The 21,794-nt window shown below is 52.1% G+C and overlaps 1 protein-coding gene and 2 long non-coding RNA genes across 5 annotated transcripts in view; 1 reads left to right on the top strand and 2 right to left on the bottom strand.

Moving 5' to 3' along the window:
- The window catches only part of GALNT6 (polypeptide N-acetylgalactosaminyltransferase 6), a 35,613-nt gene extending 27,667 nt beyond the window's left edge, over window positions 1-7,946 (bottom strand). Inside the window, exons 1-2 of one of the 3 annotated variants that reach the window (XM_077870001.1) lie at window positions 7,839-7,946; window positions 1,228-1,472 (exon numbers count right to left, since the gene is read on the bottom strand). The gene's annotated coding sequence lies outside the window, so the exon portion shown is untranslated. Of the gene's footprint in view, window positions 1-1,227; window positions 1,473-3,726; window positions 3,985-7,838 lie in introns of those variants that run through there. The other 2 variants (XM_077870002.1, XM_077870003.1) reach the window with 2 other exon arrangements.
- A 1,236-nt stretch (window positions 7,947-9,182) lies between these two features.
- Window positions 9,183-16,682, top strand: LOC144296802 (uncharacterized). The gene is made up of 3 exons (XR_013363757.1): window positions 9,183-9,469; window positions 14,406-14,508; window positions 16,400-16,682. It is a non-coding gene; the product is annotated as an uncharacterized LOC144296802 (long non-coding RNA).
- Window positions 16,683-16,742: 60 nt separating this feature from the next.
- LOC144296801 (uncharacterized) lies at window positions 16,743-21,033 on the bottom strand. The gene is made up of 3 exons (XR_013363756.1): window positions 20,887-21,033; window positions 19,712-19,985; window positions 16,743-18,776 (listed from the first exon to the last, which is right to left on the bottom strand). It is a non-coding gene; the product is annotated as an uncharacterized LOC144296801 (long non-coding RNA).
- Window positions 21,034-21,794: the final 761 nt, after the last annotated feature.

Raw genomic sequence — 21,794 nt, 5'->3', positions numbered from 1 at the left:
GAAAAGATTAGCCAGAGGGATGCCTGGGGGGCTCAGCGGTTGAGCTGCTGCCTTTGGCCCAGGGCCTGATCCTGGGATCCCGAATCGGGCTCCCTGCAGGGAGCCTGCTTCTCCCTCTGCCTATGTCTAGGCCTCTCTGTGTCTCTCCTGAATAACACACAAAATCTTAAAAAAAAAGAAAAGAAAAGATTAGCCAGCATTACAGGAAAACAGTACGACAGCTGGTGGAGGGTGTCCAGGAGATGGATCTGGTCGGCAGCTGGATGGCCAGAGGACAGGACCTGGGGAGGGGGCGGTCTGACCCAGGAAGGTTGGGGTGTGGATGAGGACGGAGCACATGGTGCCAGGAAAACACTCCTGGGTGACGGGATGGGTGAATTTGCCCTAGCTGGGACACAGGGACGCGGAGGGACAGGAGAGAATTTCTCTCCCCAAGGGATTTATTTTATCTTTTGTTTATTTTTAGATTTTTTGCATCAAAAAATTTTTTTATATGGTTTAAAAGATTTTATTTATTTGAGAGAGAGAAACAGATAGTGACTGAGATAGCACAGGTGCAGGAGGAGAGGGAGAAGCAGACTCCTGGCTGAGCAGGGAGCCGGATGCAGGGCTCCATCCCAGGCCCCCGGGATCATGACCTGAGCCGAAGGCAGATGCTCAACTGACCGAGCCACCCAGGCGCCCCGACCCCAAAGGATTTTAAGATCTATTTGGAGAATAAGAACTGCTAGCACCGGGTCCAGGTAGCACCTGTTCCAGGGAGGAGACGGGAGCAGGAAAAAGAGCTTTCACTGAACACCCTTCTGTACTTTGAACCCTGACTACATTACCTATTCAAAAATTAATAAAATTAAAACTTAGTAATAGTACAGACGGTAAGTGCTAAGTTGAGAGAGGCAGGTGTCTCTTTGGGCTTAAAGAAGGCTTCGAGGAGGGAATGGGGATTCAGTGTAGAGATAGATTTTCTCCCCAGAGGTTGAGCTATGCTGCGCCAGCCCAAAGGGTTGAGCCAGACAATTCCTCAATTCTGGAACTGCCCCAGCTAAGCACAAACAACAGGGCCCGAAAAGTGGGGAAGTGTTTGCCAGGGCAGTGTCGAACCCCCCTGCACCTTCCCTGATCCTTCCTGTCTACCTTCCCACTCCAACAAGGAAGAGGGAGCACAGTGGGAAACAAAGACCTGGTAACAGCTTAGTCACCAGCTGCTTCCAGGTGCTCAAGACTCACCTCCGCTAGGATGGCCTCCCTGACTGGTTCACTCAGAATCAGCCAGGTCACTCCAATTCCCTCGTCCTGGCATTGCCTCGTGGTCCTTTGCAGTGGGCTTCACCTTTGCTCCTTTTATTTCCCCCGGAGAGAGAGAGACCTAGGGTTAAACTGAGTCCTTCCCAGGCGTCTGCTCTCTCAATCCAGCCTGCCTGTCTAAGCCTTGCTCTTTGGAGTCTGCAGTTCCTCAAGGTACTAACCACATCCTGAAATGAAACGAGACACCTGTGATTAGCCGTGGCAGTAGGGACTAGGTCTCTGTTTGCTCAGCATGTGGGCCATAGGCAAGAGTCCGGGAGAAGGGACGCAGGATGGGATGGAAGCCAGAAGACTTTGGGATTAAGGATTCCTGACCTCTGCGTGGGAGATTCCCAGAAGTGTGGTTAGCAAGGGTGGGGAGTCAGCCCTCCACCAGCCTGGAAGAGGAGCAGCCCCTACCGTAGGTGGTAGTACCGGTCAGGTTCACAGGGTCCTCCGCTCAATGCCGCGGACAGCTCCCCCACCCGGCCTCCAGGACCTCCAGGACCTCGGGCCAACGTGTGCATGGCCCTCATCCACTCCCCTCCTGCTACTGCTGAGCATTCATTCTCGACTCTTTTTCCTCCAGCCACCCTTGGGATTGCCCCACATGGAACCACCTTGGGTTCGGTACCAAGAGGACACCAGAAAACCTCTTGTTCCAGGAAGCTTTCCTAGATTGAACAAATGGGACCTGCTTCTCTGGCCCCACGAGGCAGAGCACAAACTTATGTTCTCTCACTGAGGTTTCACCCAGCCCAGCGTCTCCCCAACCACTGATTAGAACCCATTGTGGGATTGTGGAATAAATTTAAAGTGCTCCAAATCAGCATGAAAAACGTTCTTTAAAAGATCAGAATAGAACAGAACAAGAAAGAAAATACCAAAGTGTATCGCAGGCAGTACGGGTAAGTATTGTTTTGCTAAAATATCAGGTCAGTTATTACATATACGCACGTAGAGCATAAGACCAAAAGTCGTAGCAGTTTCAAGCTTTAACACCTTCAGAAGTGTAAATACTACAGACTTAAAAACATCATCTGGAAGTTTTATTAAGACTTCTTTTACCTGACTTTTATGAATTCTGAATAACAAATTTTTATTTTAATGCTTGTCCTCGCTCAGTGGAGATGAGAAACATATCGTGATATACAATTAAAATGAAAATTTCGTTATTTAAAATTCATAAAACTTGGGACACCTGGTGGCTCGGTGGTTGAGTGTCTGCCTTTGGCTCAGGTTGTGATCCTGGGATCTTGGGATCAAGTCCTGCATCAGGCTCCCCTCTTGGAACCTACTTCTCCCTCTGCTTAGGTCTCTGCCTCTCTTTCTGTCTCTCGTGAATAAATAAATAAAATCTTTTTTTTTTTTTTTAAATAAATAAAATCTTTTAAAAATAAATAAAAAAACTTCGAAGTCTGAAAGCCAGTGATGCAGTGCAGTCCCTCCCCTTTATATCCCCGCCTCCTTCCAGAAGCCCCCTCGGATCTCCCAGCAGAATTCATGTCTCCCCTGTCCAGCCCCTTCTGCGTCCGGGCTTCCCTGCAGGTGTGTCCGAGGAGTCTGTTCTCTCTCTTACACGGTTGGGACCACCTGGCCAGAGGGGCAGCTCGTTCTCACCTTCTCTATCACTCGCAAAATCTCGCCCAAGTTTTTCAGGGAAGAGCTATTCCATGAACTCTTGTTAAATGAGATGAGGCCCAAGGGGCGAGAGCGAGCTGTCCCGGGCTCCAAGGGTACGCCCTGGCTTCACTGGACAAGATCTTGAATGCACTTACACACAGCAAGCCCCGGAGTTGCACGATATTCTGTTGTTCGTGCATCAGCGCGCTACTCTGGGTCTGTTGAGTCCAGCGCCCTGCCCTTACAGGAGAGGCCGGGGGGGGGGGGGGGGGGGGGTGTTGTTAGGTGACTTCTCTAGTATCGCACGCCTAGTGGTTCTTGGTGATGGGGGAGCAGAAGGCAAGCTGGGCACGAAGCACCAGTGGACACCCCGCAGAGCCCTGGCCCCCCACTCCTGGGTGGGGTGTGTGTGACATACCTATATTCCAGAATTACATCATTAGGAGTAGATGCCAGTCCCCCGACTCCCAGGCCGCTGCTCTGTCCCCACACTCTTACCTCCCTCTTGGAGGTCCCCGGGGAGGGCCTGGGGATTGGGTTCGGCTCTTGAGAGTCTTCCCAAATCTCCCCGCCGCCACCACCCACCACTCCACTGTCATACAGCCCCCTCCCCGCCCCGCCCCGGCCCTCCCCGAAATCCTATCTAGGACGACAGACGCTCTAACAGTGACTAAATTATAACAGTGACAAAATTATAAGTCGCAGGCGAAGTTTCAGCTCTTGTGAAAACCAGAGTCAGCCACCGAGAACACGCCCTTGCTGGCCAGGTGGCCTTTTTTGTAACAATGTTTCTTTCTGTTTATCAGCTAAGCTGCTCACCTCCGGGGACGGGGACGTGGCAGCCAGGAAGGAAGCAGTCGACACCACCACAGGGATGTTTGCTTAAGTTACTCAGACTACGGCTCAATTACAGGTTCTTCCAAAAGTGATGACTGTCGCCGTTCTCACCCAGGGCGCAGGTGTGCGGAGCCAGACATCATGTTGGGAAGGGGACAGGTCGATTTCAGAGCTGCTGGTGGGGGAGGGCACCCAGAGGCCCTTCGGGGCCAGAGGAGTCTTTCTTTGTCACCAGCACTTCTGCATCACACACAACACTCATTTCACTTCCTCTGTTCTAGTGAATAGCAAATTCTCTCCTGCAAACCCCTCCCTCCTCCCACCCTCTGACCCTTTTGATTACAGAACGCTGGGAGATTTTCACTTTCCCCTTAATTACACCTTCAAGACCTTTCAGCTTTCCACCAAGACTCAGGCTGCCGTCCTGCGGCGTGTTTTCCCAGAAAGATGCACTGAAAAGTTATTTCTGTAGCCAGTCTCTCAAGTTATCCACCGCCCCTCCCCCCGGGTATCTAGGTTCATTTTGTCTGCGGAACAGTCTAGTAATCCTAGGTTACCCAAACACGGATATTCCACGGAAAAACTCAACCCAAATTTGCTCACAGGTGTACCTACAACAGGGCAGGCCACGCGGCCGGGAAATGTCTGGTGATTTCTTCCAAGGCTGCGAAAGCCACTGAAAATCAGAATAATAGGCCCGAGCAGAGTTCGGAGCTCCCAGGGCTTTCACTGGAGGACCTCCAGGCCCGCCGGGCGGGGCGGGGATGTGCAACTGTTCTCGAAGGCAGCCTGGAACCTGCAGCTCCTCCGTGGGGGGTGGGGGGGGAGGAGGAGTGTGGGGGGGAGGAGTGGGGGGGGGCCAGCCCCAAGGGTATTCCGGAAGGCTTGGGCTGGACCCCAGGTGTGATGAGGGGGAGGTGAGGGGAGTCAGCAGAACTGGGGCTTTCCCCCTTCTCACCCCACATGGGGCTCCCGGGAGGACCGGCGCCCAGGACCACCCACACTCAACCTGCCCCACCTCTAAGCTGGGGGGCCTTCCCAATTTCCGGGGTGCTGCCAGCGGCCTGGGAGTCCTGGAGGCAGCCCTGCCCCACTCCGAGGCCGCGTCACGCCCACTCCCAGGGCCCGCTGATTCATTCCCGGCCTCGGATCCTCCTCTTCCTCTCTCTCCAAACTGTCACCACCTCCGGAGCCTGCATCCTTATCTCCCAACATCTGGAGGATCAGCAGAAGCTGGGGCCGCCTCCTTTGCCTCGGCCCCTCTCCCTTCCACAATCTGAAAAGCTGTCTTCTGACTCCTTTAGCACATTGCCAGGAGCAGAACCAGGGCCCGGGAGGAAGGCTTCCCAACCCTCCCTGGCGTACCTTTCCCCCTCATAGTCTCGCTAAACCAGCTGCATTCTTTTCTCTTCGGAATTCTTCCCCTGACTCTCCTCCAAGAATCCTTCCTAGACTAAGGGCCATCCTACTGCCCCCACGGTCGCGGTGTATCTGAGATCCACTGCCCACACTTCCCCCTTGTGGGACTGCCCCATTAGATTTGGTGAGAGAGGGAGAGAACCAATAGGCCTAGACTCGGGTAGCCTAGACCCTGTTGGCTTTGTCCTTCCCAGTCCTCAAATTTCCTGGTCCTCACTCTTCAGCCTCCAGAATGCTTTTCCTGGCCGACCCACCTGGCCTCCTCAGCCTCGTAGCACCCCAACAGCCCTGAAGAATTTGGTCATGCTACTCTACTGCCTTGGTCTGTCTGTCCTTTGTTCTGTTATAGGTAGAGCTGAGGGTAAGGATTGGGTTTCTTCCTTCCTTCAAGCCTACCTAGGGCCCAGGACCAGGTTGCACAGGGTACCCGCCCCCCTGGGGCTCTCAGGTGCCACAAAAGAGTCTTCTAACAGTCCTTCCCCTCCCCAGACCGAACCCAACCTTGTTCACTCTGCGAGCCCTTTTCACAGCACAATTAGAGCATTGAACTCAACACAGAGACAGGCAGTGCCCCGCACTTGACCCCTCATTTATTCAAACCCTCGCTCTCATTCCCATTGAATGAGAAAGGACGTTTTGGGCTTTCCCAGAGGGGGACAGAGGGCTGTATGATGCACTGAGTTCACCCAAGTCTTTGGCATGGCCATTGGCTGGGTCCCTCCAGCCCACAGACACCCTCTCTGATGCTCAGCCTCGCTTCCAGAGCTGGTGAGGTCTGCATGGGCCCGAGGAGGCTGAGGGCGATACCACCAGCACTTTCGATAGCACCACTCTCCGTTGCAAGTCAAGAGACAGTTAAGTTTTCCATTTTACACAGAAGGAAACCGAAGCACGGGGAGGTCATGTAACTTGATCAAGGTCACAAAGCAAGGAAGTCACAGCGGCAGAATCTGCACTCAGTCCCACGTCTCTCCAAAGCCCGTGACACCGCACTGTCTCTTATCCGGCCGCTGCCCGGAGCTCTCCCAGGGCACCTTCCTATACGCCTTCTCCTCTGCGCCCCACCCAGGGAGTGTTTATGCGACTTGGCCAAGGTTAGAAGCTAAACTAGTGACAGTGCCAAGTCAGCTGCCTGGTGACTCTCAACTGCCTCCCCGCAGGGGAGGCCCTGGGTTCTAGGGTTAGCTGCCCCTCCTATACCTGACTTCTGTTCTAGGCCATGGCCACCTGGACTAAGCCTCTGGTCATCTGTCCTTTCCAGGTTTCTCCCAGCTGAACTGGGGCTGAGATGTTTCTGACCTCAGACGGCATCCAACATGCATCGGCATCTCCCCTTTGCAGGCGTGAGTCCTTCCACGCTGCTGCGGGTAGGTGTCAGCCGTCCTGCCAACTGTGGGCAGTGATGACCAGGGACGAGGCCGTCTTGGGTAGCCTGGGATCCTTCATGGTTCTCCTGGCTCCAGCAGAGGACTCTTCTCTTCCACAGTCCTGCCCTTTCTGGCCTGATGTCCCCAAAGCTAGTTTGCTCTTGTTACCTCTGTGTCCTACAGGAATGGCATCGTTGAGGAACGGGAACTAGGGAGGTATCTGCTGATACTGGCTTGTGCAGGAGAATATGAGCCAAAGTATATATTGAAGCCCTCACCTTACCTTGTGCTACCCACCACGTGAATCTGCCTGTCTCATGCGTTTTGCCCTTCCTGTGACCGGGAGGGGGAGGGCCTGCGCAGCGCATACACATCTCTGGTAAAATGAGCAGAAGCCCCAGGTTCTTTGGTGGGTCTAGAGCTGTTAACCTCGTCCAGGCACAAATGTAAACTGCATTTGTGGGTCTGGAGGGGCAGCGTTAAAACCCTTCCTGGGACTGCTGCTAAGAGGTGTTGGCCAACAGAAGGGGTCTGTTTCAAGCTTTGCTGAAGACTGAGCCCCCCTTTCCCCATACACACGGGACAGTCCTGTCCTACCCTCTGCAGAAGTCAGGGTCTGGGATGATGAGCCACCTCTGGGGGCAAGTAACAAATGGCTTCTCCTTTGGGCTAGCCTGGGGCTTGTCGGAACAAGTGACGGGGAAATCGGGAAGTTGGTGACGGTCACAGGCATGAAGAGCCATGAGACTCCCTTCCCAGAATACCACAGAGCTCCCACTCCCAAAAGGCCCAAGAACCAGAGAGGACATCCGAGACCGCACCTCTATTCCGGAGCAACGTGGCACTGGCAGGAAGAGACGTCTCTGAAAGATTTTCTGTAGCAGAGCGCATGGGGTGGCCCAAGAAGAGGAACAGAAGGGGCGCGGGGGGGAGGGGGGGGCAAGGGCAGGTGAGGGGGAAAGGCGGCAGCACCCGGGAGGGGCTGCGATGGCTTGTGCCTCTCCCACCCACCCAGCCCTCCAAGAGCCAGAGGTCTGAGCTTTTTCATTCATCTTTTAAGGAAGGCGCAAAGGTGGGGGGGGGTGGGGGTCCTGCCGAGGGAGGAGCTGAAGCCGCCACGACACGTGGGGACCCGTCTGGCCCAACCCCTTCATTTCACTACGGGGTGGGGGGAGGAGGAAGTGGAGGGGAGAAGGTCGGCGAGGGGCGAGGTGGGGCGCAAGTCCCGAGGAGCGGAGAGCCGGGGTCGCGGGCCCCGGGGGCGGTCGCGAGGGCCTGCGAGGGCCGCCGGCGGCTCCGGCCACTTACCTGTCCGCCGAGGCAGAGCCGCAGCCGCTCCGCGGGGCCGCGGGTTTCCCGACGGGACGTCCTGGAGGGCGGGGCCGGGGCGGGCCGTGCACGGCCACTGGGGCGCGCCCTTCGCGCCCCTCCCCGGCGAGGTGCGGGCGGACCCCGGCGCGCCCCCGAGCGCCGCTGCACCCGGAGGCCCGGAGGCCGGGGGAGGGCGCCCCCGCCCCGGGCATCCCCCCGCCCCGCCGCTGCTGGGAGCCCGGCTTCCCCAGCCCTCGGCCACCCGGGGCTGCAGTCTCGGCGCCGGAAGATGCGAGCGTCCGGTCACCCCAAAGACCAGAGGCGCCGACCGGGCGGCGGGAGCAGCGCGTGCAGGGAACCGCGGGGGGCGGCGCGGGGCGGAGGGGTGCGGCGGGTGGAGGGGTGCGGCGGGGGGCGCGGGGCTGGGGCTGCAGGGCTGGGGGGCGTGGGGCTGGGGACTGTGGCGGGGGGCGCGGGGCTGGGGCTGCGGGACTGGGGAGCGCGGGGCTGGGGGGGTGCGGCGGGCGGAGGGGTGAGGCGGGCGGCGCGGGCAGGAGGGGTGCTGCGGGCGGCGTGGGGCTGGGGCGGGCGGCGCTGGGTGGAGGGGTGAGGCGGGCGGCGTGGGGCTGGGGCGGGCGGCGCTGGGCGGAGGGGTGAGGCGGGCGGCGTGGGGCTGGGGCGGGCGGCGCTGGGCGGAGGGGTGCGGCGGGCGGCGTGGGGCTGGGGCGGGCGGCGCTGGGTGGAGGGGTGAGGCGGGCGGCGTGGGGCTGGGGCGGGCGGCGCTGGGCGGAGGGGTGCGGCGGGCGGCGTGGGGCTGGGGCAGGCGGCGCTGGGCGGAGGGGTGAGGCGGGCGGCGTGGGGCTGGGGCGGGCGGCGCTGGGCGGAGGGGTGAGGCGGGGGGCGCGGGGCTGGGCTGCAGGACTGGGGGGCGCGGGGCTGGGGGGTGCGGCGGGCGGCGCGGGGCTGGGGGCTGCCGCGGGTGGAGGGGTGCGGCGGGGGACGCAGGCAGGGGGGTGCTGCGGGCGGCGCTGGGCGGAGGGGTGCGGCGGGCGGCGTGGGGCTGGGGCGGGCGGCTCTGGGCGGAGGGGTGAGGCGGGTGGCGCGGGCTGGGAGCTGCGGCGGGCGGCGCTGGGCGGAGGGGTGCGGCGGGTGGAGGGGTGCGGCGGGGGGCGCGGGGCTGGGGCTGCAGGGCTGGGGGGCGTGGGGCTGGGGACTATGACGGGGGGCGCGGGGCTGGGGCTGCGGGACTGGGGGGCGCAGCTGGCAGCGCGGGGTGGAGGGGTGCGGCGGGCGGCGCGGGGCCTGGGGCGCAGTCCCGCATCTGCTTCGGGTTGCGGGGGAAGGGGGCGGGGGGAGTGTCTTGGCCAAACGCTGCGTCCCTTCTGCGCGTCCGTCGGTCGGTCCAGGACGAGGGCAGGCAGTTCGGTGCGGCGCACTCTCAACTCCTCCCCGCGAGGGCCTGGCGCGAGGGCCTGGTCCCCGGGGCTCTAGCAAACCCCAGCCCCGGCCAACTGCACGCCTGGGAGCGCGGTGTGCGCGGGAGACGGCTGCTCGCGGGGCCAGCGTGTTGCTCTGGGTGTGGGTCCCGGACCGGCGGCATCGGCCTCATCTGAGAATTTGGGAGAAACGTAGGTTGTTGGGCCCCACCCCAGACCTAAATAATATGAAACTCTGGGGACGGGGCCCGGCAATTTGCATTCTTAAAAGACCTCCAGGTGACCCTGGCGCACGCTCAGCTCTGAGAACCAGTGAACAGGTAGCGGCAGGGCTAGACTTAGAATCTCTGACTTGGGGGATCCCTGGGGGGCGCAGCGGTATCCTGGAGACCTGGGATCGAGTCCCACGTCGGGCTCCCTGCATGGAGCCTGCTTGGGTCTCTGCCTCTTTCTCTCTCTCTTTCTGTGTCTCTCATGAATAAATAAGTAAAATCTTAAAAAAAAAAAAAAAAGATTCAGTGTCTTCAGTGCTAAAGCACCTGCTCTGAATCCTCCTGCCAGGCCTCGGGCCACCCACTTGGTTCTGTCCAGTTCTAGGGCTTCCATGATGTCATCTTTTAGGTCCTTATTCAGTTATAGAGAAGTAACACGGATGACTACAAAATAGCTAGTAGTTTGGAAGTTTTCTCTGGTAGGAGCTTGGACCCCTGATTCTGGTTTTCTTTCTGAGTATTTAAAGGTGCTTGTATTTCTAAGCGGGTGAGACTCGGGAGCACAGGGGCGGGTGGGCAAATCTGAGCGAGGAGACCGCTCTCGCCGAACTGGGAAGGGCAGGGACGCCGCTTGGGGATCCACAGCCGGCCTCGGGGAAGTAATCTTATTTTCAAATCTGGGACGCCGAGGTAGGATCAAGCTCTTCAGAAGGAGGCCAGGTGACGGGGTCTGGAGACAGGAGGCAGCCCGACGGAGCCTGAAGACCTTGCCCCGCCACACTAGATCAAGGGACTACGAAGGACAGACTTTCCCCAAACGGGGAAAGGAGAGGAGGCGTCCATGCACTCCTGGCCGGTCACCTCTCTGACCTCCATTCTCCTCCCACCCCCAACTCCCTTGCTTTCACACTAGACTCTCTGGGGTTGTAATCTCCTGAAGAAAGACCTTCTGCAGAATTTACCTGGATCGTCCACCTTAGCCCCTTTACAGACCCTCAGGGCTGTAACTGCCACTTCTCCAGCTGCTACCATTCTTGTCACTTGCCTTATTCCACAGTGTCTTACTCAGACCAAGGGCATTTTCTATAGAAGATTGTGGGCCGCTGCCCGGGGGCTGGACACTCCTGGGTGGCAAGATCCTTCTGTCTCTGCCCTGCCCTTCCTCGAACTCCGCTCTGGGACCCTTGGGGTCGTGTGCTGCTGACCTGGCCCTTGAGCCTTAGTCAGGACCCAACCTGACCTGCGGGTGATGGGCTAGGCTGGACTCACAGCCTCAGTCTGGCCCAGATCCCGACAGAGTCGCGGCCACCAACCCTAGCCTGGAGTTCCTGAGAGGGTGGTGTCCGGCCTTTCAAGGAAGCCGCATCAGTCTGTGTTGTGTGCTCCACGTTCCGGAAGCAAATTACTCATCCCATTTTACTTCAGCGCACTCAAATCTTACTCATGACTTTGAGCTTTAGAATAATTAGCGGCCTAATTTGGAGGTGCATGAGTGTGCAGGATGTGTGACCCGCCCCCGGTGTGTCAGACCCCGAGCTGTTCTCTCCTGACTGGGAGGACGGCCTGGGCTCCTGCCCTCCGCTCCAGGAAGGCCTGGAGGTGAGCTGCTGCAGAATGGTGACTGTGACCTCAGCCTGTCCCCGGTGGCAAGCCCATTAAAAAAAAAAAAAATTTTTTTTTCTTTAATTGAAGACGTTATATAGGCACGTGGTTAAAAAAAGTTTTTCAAGCACTGCAAAAAGGAAGACACGTTTTCTCCCTCCCGAGACCTTTCTGTGCATGTTCCTGACCGAAACTTCCCATCACTAAGCTCTTCCGTAGAACACGCCCGAATTCCCCGCGCCTCCAGAAGTCCCGTGAATTTCATTATTTTCTCACTGTCTTATTTTTATTTCTTGGCCATTTTAGATTGTGTTTCTGGGCGTTCTGAGTTTCACCTTTTACAGCCGCGTGTTTTAGGGGGTTCCCCCTTACGGCAGGAAATGCGCTGGGGAGCAGCTCTGTTGAAGCAAGCGAGACAAGGGCAGCCCTGGAGGCCGCTGACACCAGCGTGGGCCCTTATCAAGTCTCTGGCGTCCACATAGAGTCCCAGAGAGGGGACGCCCACCTGCAGAGGGGGCGGGAGGAGGGACACTCGCCCTGTAGGCAAAGTTTACAGAGGAAGCCGCCCCGAGTTTGCCAGGCAGATAGTGGGGGGGGGTGCAGCTGGCCTGCGCGGTAGCCTGCCCACCCTAGCTGTCGCTGCACCCCACCTCCGCCTCCCGCAGGTGGCTAACCAGCAGAAGGAACTGAATGGGTCCCTGGGAACCTCTTATGTCTCCGTTCCTTATCTGGAAAGTAAAGTTAATGATGCCCAGTGTTGTTGTAAAGCCCGAGCACATAACTGATGTGAAAGTGTGATAATTTGGTTCTTCTATTACATCTGTTTCTTTATCTTTCCCCCCATATTTCCCCTTCCTCCTTCTCATCTCACTTCACTCACGCCTGAAAGAGAAACCCTCACGGCAAAAATGTTTTAGGAACACAAGCAGAGCTGTCTCAAGTTCTGCCCTAACCCCTCATGCGTTACCAAGTCACTCAGCTTGGTGGGCTTCAATTTCCTGATCTGTAAAATGGGCACAGATATTATTTTTATTATTGGGTTGTTAGATGAAACAAGCAAAATGGTTAGCCCAACGCCGGTTTACCCAAAAAACGCTCGGTAAATATTAGAATGTTGGCCATTGTCATTAGCTGTTTTCTTTCTTCCTCTTTTACCATTAGGAAAACAACACTGGGGCAGGCCAGGTGGCTCAGCGGTTTAGCGCCGCCTTCAGCCCAGGGCCTGGTCCTGGAGACCTGGGATCGAGTCCCACGTCGGGCTCCCTGCATGGAGCCTGCTTCTCCCTCTGCCTGTGTCTCTGCCTCTCTCTCTTTCTGTGTCTCTCATGAATAAATAAATAAAATATTAAAAAAAAAAAAAAGGGATCCCTGGGTGGCACAGTGGTTTGGTGCCTGCCTTTGGCCCAGGGCATGATCCTGGAGACCCGGGATCGAATCCCACATCGGGCTCCCGGTGCATGGAGCCTGCTTCTCCCTCTGCCTGTGTCTCTGCCTCTCTCTCTCTGTGACTATCATAAATAAATAAATAAAAATAAAAAAAAATAAAAAAATAAAAAAAAAATAAAATAAAATAAAAAAAAGAAAATGATGTTGGAGCCCACCATATGCCAGCCTCTGTACTGGGTAGGAGACAGAGATAGAAAGGTGAATAAGCCCATCTCTCTGTTCAGGACACCTAGAGTAGAGGAAGGGAGGCTGATAAATGTATAAACCTACACAAACCATTTTACAAAACAGCTTTATAGAAAATAAATTTGTTAGTGGGACAGGAAAAAAAATGTCAAGAGGTTGATGACTGGGGCAGAGCCAGGACTGGGGTAAGATGAGTGAGGTACTAGCCTTTGGTGCAAAATTGAAGTAGACACCGAAAACCTCAGGAATCGAGTAATATTTCATATAATATCTTAATACACCTGAATTGATGCAAAAAAAATTCTTTCTTGGACAAAATATCACCAACTGTTTTTTGAAATGTTAGAATTTTTTTTTTGGTAATTATTTACGTTGCAGAAAACTTCAAGTCATCCTTTAAGAACCCATTCTTCCCTCCTCCACCCAAATTCTTGGTAAAGAGCTCTTAAAGACATGCCGTTTTCTCTCTTCTGTATGAAACTTTATCAAATAAAAGCAAAGAACTGTGTATATCTTGCTATAAAATGCTGCCTAGGGCTGTGGAGACGGTGTCTGCTTGGGCTCCTTTTTACTGTCCAGATCCTTAAAGGCTCTTTACCAAGCAGGTCCACCACCTGCTGGGTGGATCATCTTGAGGGTAAGAAACGTCCTGAGGCTGGGTCCCGCCTCTTGCCTCAGCTGCTCGTAGGCAGGCCCTCAGCATGCCAGCTTGGCATAAGCTGCGTGGCGTAGCAAACCAGGCTTTCGGGGCATGAGCAAAATAGTGATTGCTGGTGAGCCCGTTGCCTCTCCCACCTTGGCTTTGGAGCTGTGCTTCTGGACTTTCATCCTACACTCCGACCGTAGGGTTATGGATATGGAGGTTCCATCGGTTTCTGAAGAAGACAAGGCCGTGAAGGAATGGGTAGCATCAGCCATCATGTCTCTACCCTCTTGTCAGGGCAGCTCCTTTGGCCCGACCTCGGATAGGCCACGGTGCCTTGTTTCCAGTGAATGTCGTGTCAGGTCAGGGGTTGTGAGAGAAGAGTGACAAGCTGGCATCTTGGTGGTGCCCCAAAATATCAACAGTTTAAAATAAACACCTAGTTCCCTGCGGAGCCCTGTGGGAGCCTGAGGCAAAAGGAAAAGGCGCATGTACCCCGTATATATTTTAAACTATATTTGTCAGTGGTACGTTTTTCTAGAATGTTAAAGTCTTTGAGAAACTATTGAAAAATTGAGAAGTAGGACCTTATTTTCAGTTTATTTTTTATTTTTATTTTTTTAAATTTTAATTTATTTATGATAGTCACACACAGAGAGAGAGAGGGAGGGAGAGAGAGAGAGAGGCAGAGACACCGGCAGAGGGAGAAGCAGGCTCCATGCAGGGAGCCCGACGTGGGATTCGATCCCGGGTCTCCAGGATCGCGCCCTGGGCCAAAGGCAGGCGCCAAACCGCTGCGCGACCCAGGGATCCCTTATTTTCAGTTTAAACATTTAGCCTGTCTCTGCCTCTCTCTCTCTCTGTCTCTAATGAATAAATAAAATCTTTTAAAAAATTTTTATTTGAGATGATCACTTGGTCAAAAGAAGTTGTCAAACATGACAGTGTCTCGCTGGAAAGTGCAATAAGCAAGGACTTAGATTTTAAAAATATTGTTGATAAGTCTGCTTGCATGAAAGCCAATTTCTTTTTCCCATAGGGTTCCGTGTGGCTCAGCATGGCCTGAGATTGGGGGCTGGACAGAGAACCTGAAGAGAATGGAGCAGGGCATAAGAGAGAAGAGGATTAGAAGAGTTGCAGGGGTGGGTAATATTGTTTATTTATTGTTTTCTCTAACTACTCAAATGTCATATGTTCTACATACAAAATTTAGAAAGCACAGAAAATCACAAAGGCAAAAAATAAGCTATTCATAATTAGGACATCTAAAAATAACCTCTGTTACAATTTTGGTATAATATGTTCTGTTTTTTTCTATGTATAATTCACATGCACATATATATTTCATCAATTCTGAGATGCTTCTTTTTTTTCACTTTTTTACACTTTTGAGATCAGGATGTCTTTTTTAAGGATTGATTTATTTATTTAAGAGAGAAGGAGTGTGAATAGTGAGGCAGGGAAGGGTGGAGGGAAAGGAAGACGAGAATTTCAAACAGACTCCCCACTGAGCACAGAGCCTCATTCTGGGCTCCATCTCATGACCCTGGGATCATGACTTTAGCAGAAATCAAGAGTCAGCTTAACAGACTGAGCCATCAGGCACCTGGAGATCAAGATGTATCTACAAATGATGATGTTATAATTTGATTAGCAATGTTTCATTTACTGGTATATAAAATAATAATTTGTATTACAAATCTATGTCAAGTAACTATATAAATAGTCATGCAGTTTTATATATATGTACAGAGTTACATATGTATGTAATTACTGTATGCATATTACAAGCTGGGATCATACTGAATATGCTGTTTTATAACCTGATTTTCTGACTAAGTATTTCTCAATATTTTGTGAGGTGATGAAATAATCTCATGCAAGATCATTAATCATTGCATAGTGGTCTGTTATGTAGACAAGTCTTTTTTTTTTTTTTTTTCTAGCCGATCCCTTATTGCAGGAGACTAAGGCTCATTTTTAAAAAAAATTTTTCTTTTATGTGTAGCTGGAGGTTGAATCTGTACATGTTTTTCTTTCCTTCTTTTTGGCTCCTCAAGGGTGACAGGAGCCAGAAAGCCACTTTGGTGGGTATTTGTGGGATACCTCACCTCTGCTTGAAGTAGCTCCTTACCTCCAAGAGTAGGTGTGTGTGTGTCGGTGTCTGTGTGTGTATGTGATAACGACCCTGGGAAGCAAGGAGGGACCACAGAAAGTAGTCATCTAGCCATAGGAAAGTGAGATGCCACAGCTCCATCTGTGTTAGGGGAATCTCAAAGGAGATACCTGCCTGGACACCTCCTGGAAGGAGGTAATAGTCTGAGTGGTAGGTTCAGGAGAACCCCTTGTATTAAGAGGTGGCTGTGATGATCAATATCTGTGTCAACTTGACTAAGCTATGGCACCCAATTGTTTAGTCAAATGATAGTCTAGATGTTGCTGTGAGGGTATTTGTGGATGTCATTAACATCTATAGTCAGTGGACTTTAGGTAAAACAGATAATCCTCTATGATATGAGTGGGTTTCTTTTCTTTCTTTCTTTCTTTCTTTCTTTCTTTCTTTCTTTCTTTCTTTCTTTCTCTTTCTTTCTTTCTTTCTTTCTTTCTTTCTTTCTTTCTTTCTTTCTTTCTTTCTTTCTAAATTCATGAGACACACACAGAAAGAGGCAGAGACACAGGCAGGCAGAGGGAGAAGCAGGCTCCATGCAGGAAGCCCAATGTAGGACTCAATCCCGGGACCCCAGGATTACACCCTGGGCCGAAGGCAGGTGCTAAACCGCTGAGCCACCCGGGGGGGCCCATGAGTGGGTTTCATCCAATCATTTGAAGGCTGGAAGGGCTCCTCTTCTCCTGGGAAGAATCAGCTCTGCCTCAAGCCTGCAGCATAGAAACCTTGCCTTGGTTTCCAGTCTGCTGGCCTGCCCTGCAAGTTTAGTTTCAGACTTGACAGCCCCCACAGTCGCATGAGCCAATTCCTTAAAATAAACCTCTCTCTCTCTCTCTCTCTCTGCATAACTTGTTCTGTTTCTCTAGAGAATCTGACTAACACGGCAGCCGTGCAGGAGGTGTGACTGTGGACATTGGAGAATCCGCTCGAAAATACAGCTTGTTGGGGCACCTGTTAACCCTCACAACAGTCCTTGAAAGCAGATATTGCCTTCATGTTGTGTTGAGGAAACAGAGAGGTTAAGAAACTTGCCCAAGGGGATCCCTGGGTGGCTCAGTGGTTGAGCGTCTGCCTTCAGCTCACGTCGTGATCCCAGGGTCCTGGGATCGAGTCCCACACTGGGCTCCCTGCGTGGAGCCTGCTTCTCCCTCTGCCTGTGTCTCTACCTCTCTCTGTGTGTCTCTCATGAATAAATAAATCTTTAAAAAATAAAAAAAAAAGAAAATACAGTTTGTCAAGAAACCTAACTTGTCTAGGCCTCTGCCCCATTGATTGAGGAAAATGCTGGCATCTTTATCCTCTGTGAAACCCAGCGTGACACAGACCGCCTCACAGGTACCAGTGCCCCCGCTCTGCAGGCATCTCTCTGATGTTCACTGCTGTAGCAGGTACTGCGAGGCACCTCATTTTTACAAGTGAGCTGTCTGTCTATAGGCTCAGCAGGTGCCTGTGACGCCAGGGTATGAGGTCTTTGTCGGTACTTTCTGCAAATCCCTCCATCTATTCAAGTCCCTATTTTATGATGATCAGAAATTTTTTTCCTGGTGTTTTCCCTCCCAGATCTGTGCAGTTCTTTATTTTTTTTTTAATTTTTATTTATGATAGTCACACACACACACACAGAGGCAGAGACACAGGCAGAGGGAGAAGCAGGCCCCATGCACCGGGAGCCCGACGTGGGATTCGATCCCGGGTCTTCAGGATCGTGCCCTGGGCCAAAGGCAGGCGCCAAACCACTGCACCACCCAGGGATCCCCTGTGCAGTTCTTTAAAAGATCTCTTGGTATTTTATATTTTGGTTGCTGGTGTAAATATTATCTATTCCAGAGGACGCTTGGTCAGTTTTTCTTCTACATAACAGAAGCCTCCTTCCATGTTACAACGAATAGTTCTTCCTCTTTTGGAAAATCTCATGGGACTGGTGAACTGTGACCATGGACTCCTCTCCATAAAAGCACTCAAGATGCCCTGGATCTAAGTGTACCCTTTGCAAGAGAGAACTTTAATTATTAGAATAAAGCATTTAAATGCTCTTAAGGTTTTGCTGTGAGAACTCTTTCTGCCTCAAATTAATGATGTCTTATTGTTTAATAGCTTTCTTTAAAAAAGAGAGAGAGAGAGAGAAAGAGAAATGCACATTGAACCTTCTGAGACAGAGGTAATTGGATCTTAACCTGACAGTCATTTTATCCAGAGGGAAGTAATAAAAGGAGTAATAAACTATCCTCTGGAGCAAAGTAACCTCCAGGTAACAGCAAAACCTTTGTTAATCTATCCCCCAAAAATAGGAGGGGGAGTTCCTATCTTCTTATACATTTGAAAAAAACAGTAAATTTCATTAGAGAGGCTTCTACCTCTGTACCTAGTAGCATCTAAATCTTGTTTAATATTCTTTTAGGTTGAAAATTATTCAGAGGTGATAGAATAACTCAACAGTAGTTCTAACGTCCTGATGTTTAATGTCCCATTAATATCCCTGCTAATATCCTGAACATTTTTTAAAAAGTTCTTTTACATTTATTTATTTATTTTTTTTAGTAATCTCTACACCTAACGTGGGGCTCGAATTTATGACCCTGAGATTAAGAGTCGCATGCTCCTCTGCTCCGACTGAGCCAGCCAGATGCTCTGATATCCTGAACTTTTTGCCTCACCGCTTATTAATCCCATGGAATTTTGATTTTCAATAGGTAACATATTCATAGGGCACAACAATCAAGCGTTGAACAGTGAGATATAAATCTCCCTCCTACTCCCATTCCCCGTCACTTAGTTTCCTCCCCAGGGGCAGCCACCCTTGCTGGTTTCTTTTGATTCTAGAAACATAGCCCAGAGAAGGAGTCACCCCGATCTGAGCAGGTACCTTAAGGAGTAAATTGTTTCATCATATTGTCTGAAATGGTTAAAGTTATTTGAAACACAGTCAACTTGCTGAGCTCTCTTTGTCGCCCTGATAGGGTTTTGATGGATCCTCTTGGGCTTTCTAGGTAGACAGACATGTCAACAACATAGAATTTTGGCAAAGTGCAAACAGTTTTGGAGCGAGACCTGGGTTGAATCCTGGCACTTCCAGCTACCAGATGTCTGATTTTTAAATCCAGCCTTTATAAAATGAGGCACTCTCCAAAGGCAGGGTGTGGGTACAGAGTGGTCCTTCCTGCCCAGATGTGGTGGGGAGAGTGGATGGACGCACAGAGCCAAGAACCATCCCTCTGTTCTCTTCTGGGTTGGTTCCACCTGGAGCTGTGGAGAAATCCAGAGGGCTTTGATCTCAGTGATTTCTGAACACCCAGACATCAGGAGGAGAGACTGAAAAGGAAGCAAACTGTAAACTAGAATCAGCTTTTCTTTCTCCATGAAAGGAGTGTGGCTCATGTTTTCTGAGAGCAGGTTAAAATAGATTTTGGTATTTAAAACTAGAGATTTACAGAAACACTTTAAAGAACTACTGATTAGGGACGCCTGGGTGGCTCAGCAGTTGAGCATCTGCCTTTGGTCCAGGGTGTGAACTAGAGACCCGGGATCGAGACCCACGTTGGGCTCCCTGCATGGAGCCTGCTTCTCCCTCTGCCTGTGTCTCTGCCTCTTTCTGTCTCGCATGGATAAATAGATAAAATCTTAAAAAAAAAAGAAAAAAAAAGCAACTACTGATTATCAGTATGGCCGCATCAACTCCCCACAGGTGGTGGGAACAGTTGGACACAATGGGGATGTGCACAGATTTTCTCAGAGGTGGGACCTGCTGCCAGACAGGGGAGTTGGTATTCGGTGAGGAGTGGTACTAAGAAAAATCCATGCTTGGTGAGGGAAAGAAAACACATTCCTGTTTTCACAGTCCTGTTCCTGGGCCCACTTCTGACGTGTGTGTGCGCGTGCGTGCGTGCCCGTGTGTAGTCTTCCCTACATCGACAAGTTCTCAGACACCAGCTGGCTATCCTGCAATTCAACTCAGTTCTGAAACTGCCCAGGGCTGGTATCAGATTCACAGGTTAAGGGGTCGATCTTACAAGACTGCCCCCTCCCAACACCCCGACTTCAGATGCCAGTTGCAGACCCATGTTGTTACCCGTGCTCCTGACGGACTAGTTATAAATCAGAGATTCCCAAGATCCCCCCCTTTTTGGGTTCGATTAATTTGCTAGAGGAGCTCATGGAAGTCAGAGAAACATTTTACTTACTAGATTACTGGTTTGTGATCAAAGGATATAATTTAGGAACAGCCAAAAGGAAGAGGCGGGTAGGGCAAGGTGTGTGGAAGAGGTGTGGAGCTTCCAAGTCCTTTCCAAGGCTCCTTTCTGAAGAGTCAGAGGGTGATTGCATGAAGTCTCTCCGGGGCTGGCAGTTCTGTCGTGTGGGCAAGTTGTTTAACCTCAGAGATGATGTGGGTCTGCCGTGAATTTTAGAGGAGATTATGTATGCAAATCACTTACTTGCTCAGAGATGATAGACGCTCTGTGTTCAACAGCAACAACAACAACAACAATAACAACACAGGCACCCAAGGCCACTCTTCTCCCCCCGCCAGGAGAGCCATTGAACTCTACTAAATGTGCTGGGGCCACTCAAGCCTAAAAGGGTCAACGTGTAGGCTTCTTGGTATGCATCTGTAACTCCACCTGAAAGTTCTATTTACTCATTTTCAGAGTCTGAGCAGGAGCCTTGCAGCTCCATGAACTTGACTGACCCATGAAGTTTGGTCTGGGTTTGAGGCTAGGCAAGAATGACCAGTTGGATCCTGGCTCAAAGTTCTTTCATTTTGGTTTACTCCCAGAGCCACTGAAAGCAGGGCACAGGATAGAAACGAGACAAAGGTACATCCAGGTGGGTGGTGGCCGCTCCCCACGGCCTCCTGCGTCAGTTCACAGAGACACGCCCACCCCAGAGTTTGGAGGCGTTGGCAGTCGATGGGGAGCAAGATGCCTGCAGGACCAGAGCAGCGCAGCACTGCGGGTTCGCTACCTTTACAGCCCAGCCACATCATACCCAGGAACACAAACACACCTCATAAAGCAATCATGCTGATACTCAAGCCACGTCACTCAGGTCTAAGTCCAAACTTGAAATTCTTCCTGTGTCAGCCTTGGGACTAGCACCCCCTATCTGTACCCCAGCTGCATGTAAGTGGCCATTAGCTCCTAAGAAGCCTCACGAATTCTTAAAAGCTGTATGAATTGTTAAAAGGCCCCCCTTTCCTCTGGGCAGATGCAGACCTGTGTCAGGACACAAGCTGTGCAATGACATGTGCCAGCCCAGGGGTCAGGGCCCGGGAGTCCCCATTCCTGCCCAGGGCCTGCCGTTGTGGTCTGTGTCTTCGGGTAGCTAAGGGAAGCAGGACAAACCCTAGGACTCTTACTGCTTAGCTGCTGTTGCTGTTTCTCTAAGAGTAGACCCAAATCTGGTGTCGGGGGCTTCCTGCAGCTTGACAACAGCTTTGGAACCCGGGGCCGCCGCTTGAGCATAAAATTGCCAGTCTTTAGAAGTTGACTCCTCACCAAATGTAGGAGAGATTGGGAAGCTTAACCAAGCACGAGGGGTTGGGACAGACAAGCGCAAAGGACTGCCTTCCTTGTCTAGCACATCATCAGGGGACAACCTCTCTTTGATTCCCAGTCCATGAAGTTCGGATGGGGCCCAACTTACTCCCCAGTACTGATGGTAGACCTGGGATCCTTTAGCCTCAGGGATTGGTTTAGGGTTGGGCCCTAAACCCCAAGCCAGACCACTCAGAACCTTCTCTGAGATATTTCCTAGAACTAGCAGGAAAAAGGAAAAAAAGGATCCCCTTCCCCCTGCCCACGTGTCCTATGCCTCACCCACACAACCAGTATGGAATCATCAGCTGGGAAGAGGATGTCATTTGAGAGCTGCTAATGGCTATCCTGGCCATAGCATGAGGAAGGAGAGTCAGCCTTAGCATGAAGCCAACACTGAGAAAGCAGAGCATAAAGGTAAAGAGCAAGACTTTTGGGCTCCTGGATCCTGCTATGCCTGAAGCCATTTATTCCTAGACATCTCCCTTTTCAACTTTTTTTCTTTCCTCTCTCTTCCTTCCTCCTTTCCTTTTCTTCTTTTCTTCTTATTTTGGGTGAAATTGTTTGAGTGTGTTTTCGTTATTTGCAACAAAGAATCGGACCAATAAATAGTATATACACTTATTGCTAGGGGGATCTGGTGAATTAACTTATTGCTAGGGGGATCTGGTGAAAGTGTTCTGTCTGTGTTCACTTAAAACCAAGCCTGGCAGGGAGGAAGCCGAGAGAA

The sequence above is a fragment of the Canis aureus genome, chromosome 25, assembly GCF_053574225.1.
Source record: "Canis aureus isolate CA01 chromosome 25, VMU_Caureus_v.1.0, whole genome shotgun sequence".
NCBI classification, from domain to species: Eukaryota; Metazoa; Chordata; class Mammalia; order Carnivora; family Canidae; genus Canis; species Canis aureus.
Note: the sequence above shows the minus strand (reverse complement) of the source record. Positions and strands in the feature narration are given on the sequence as shown.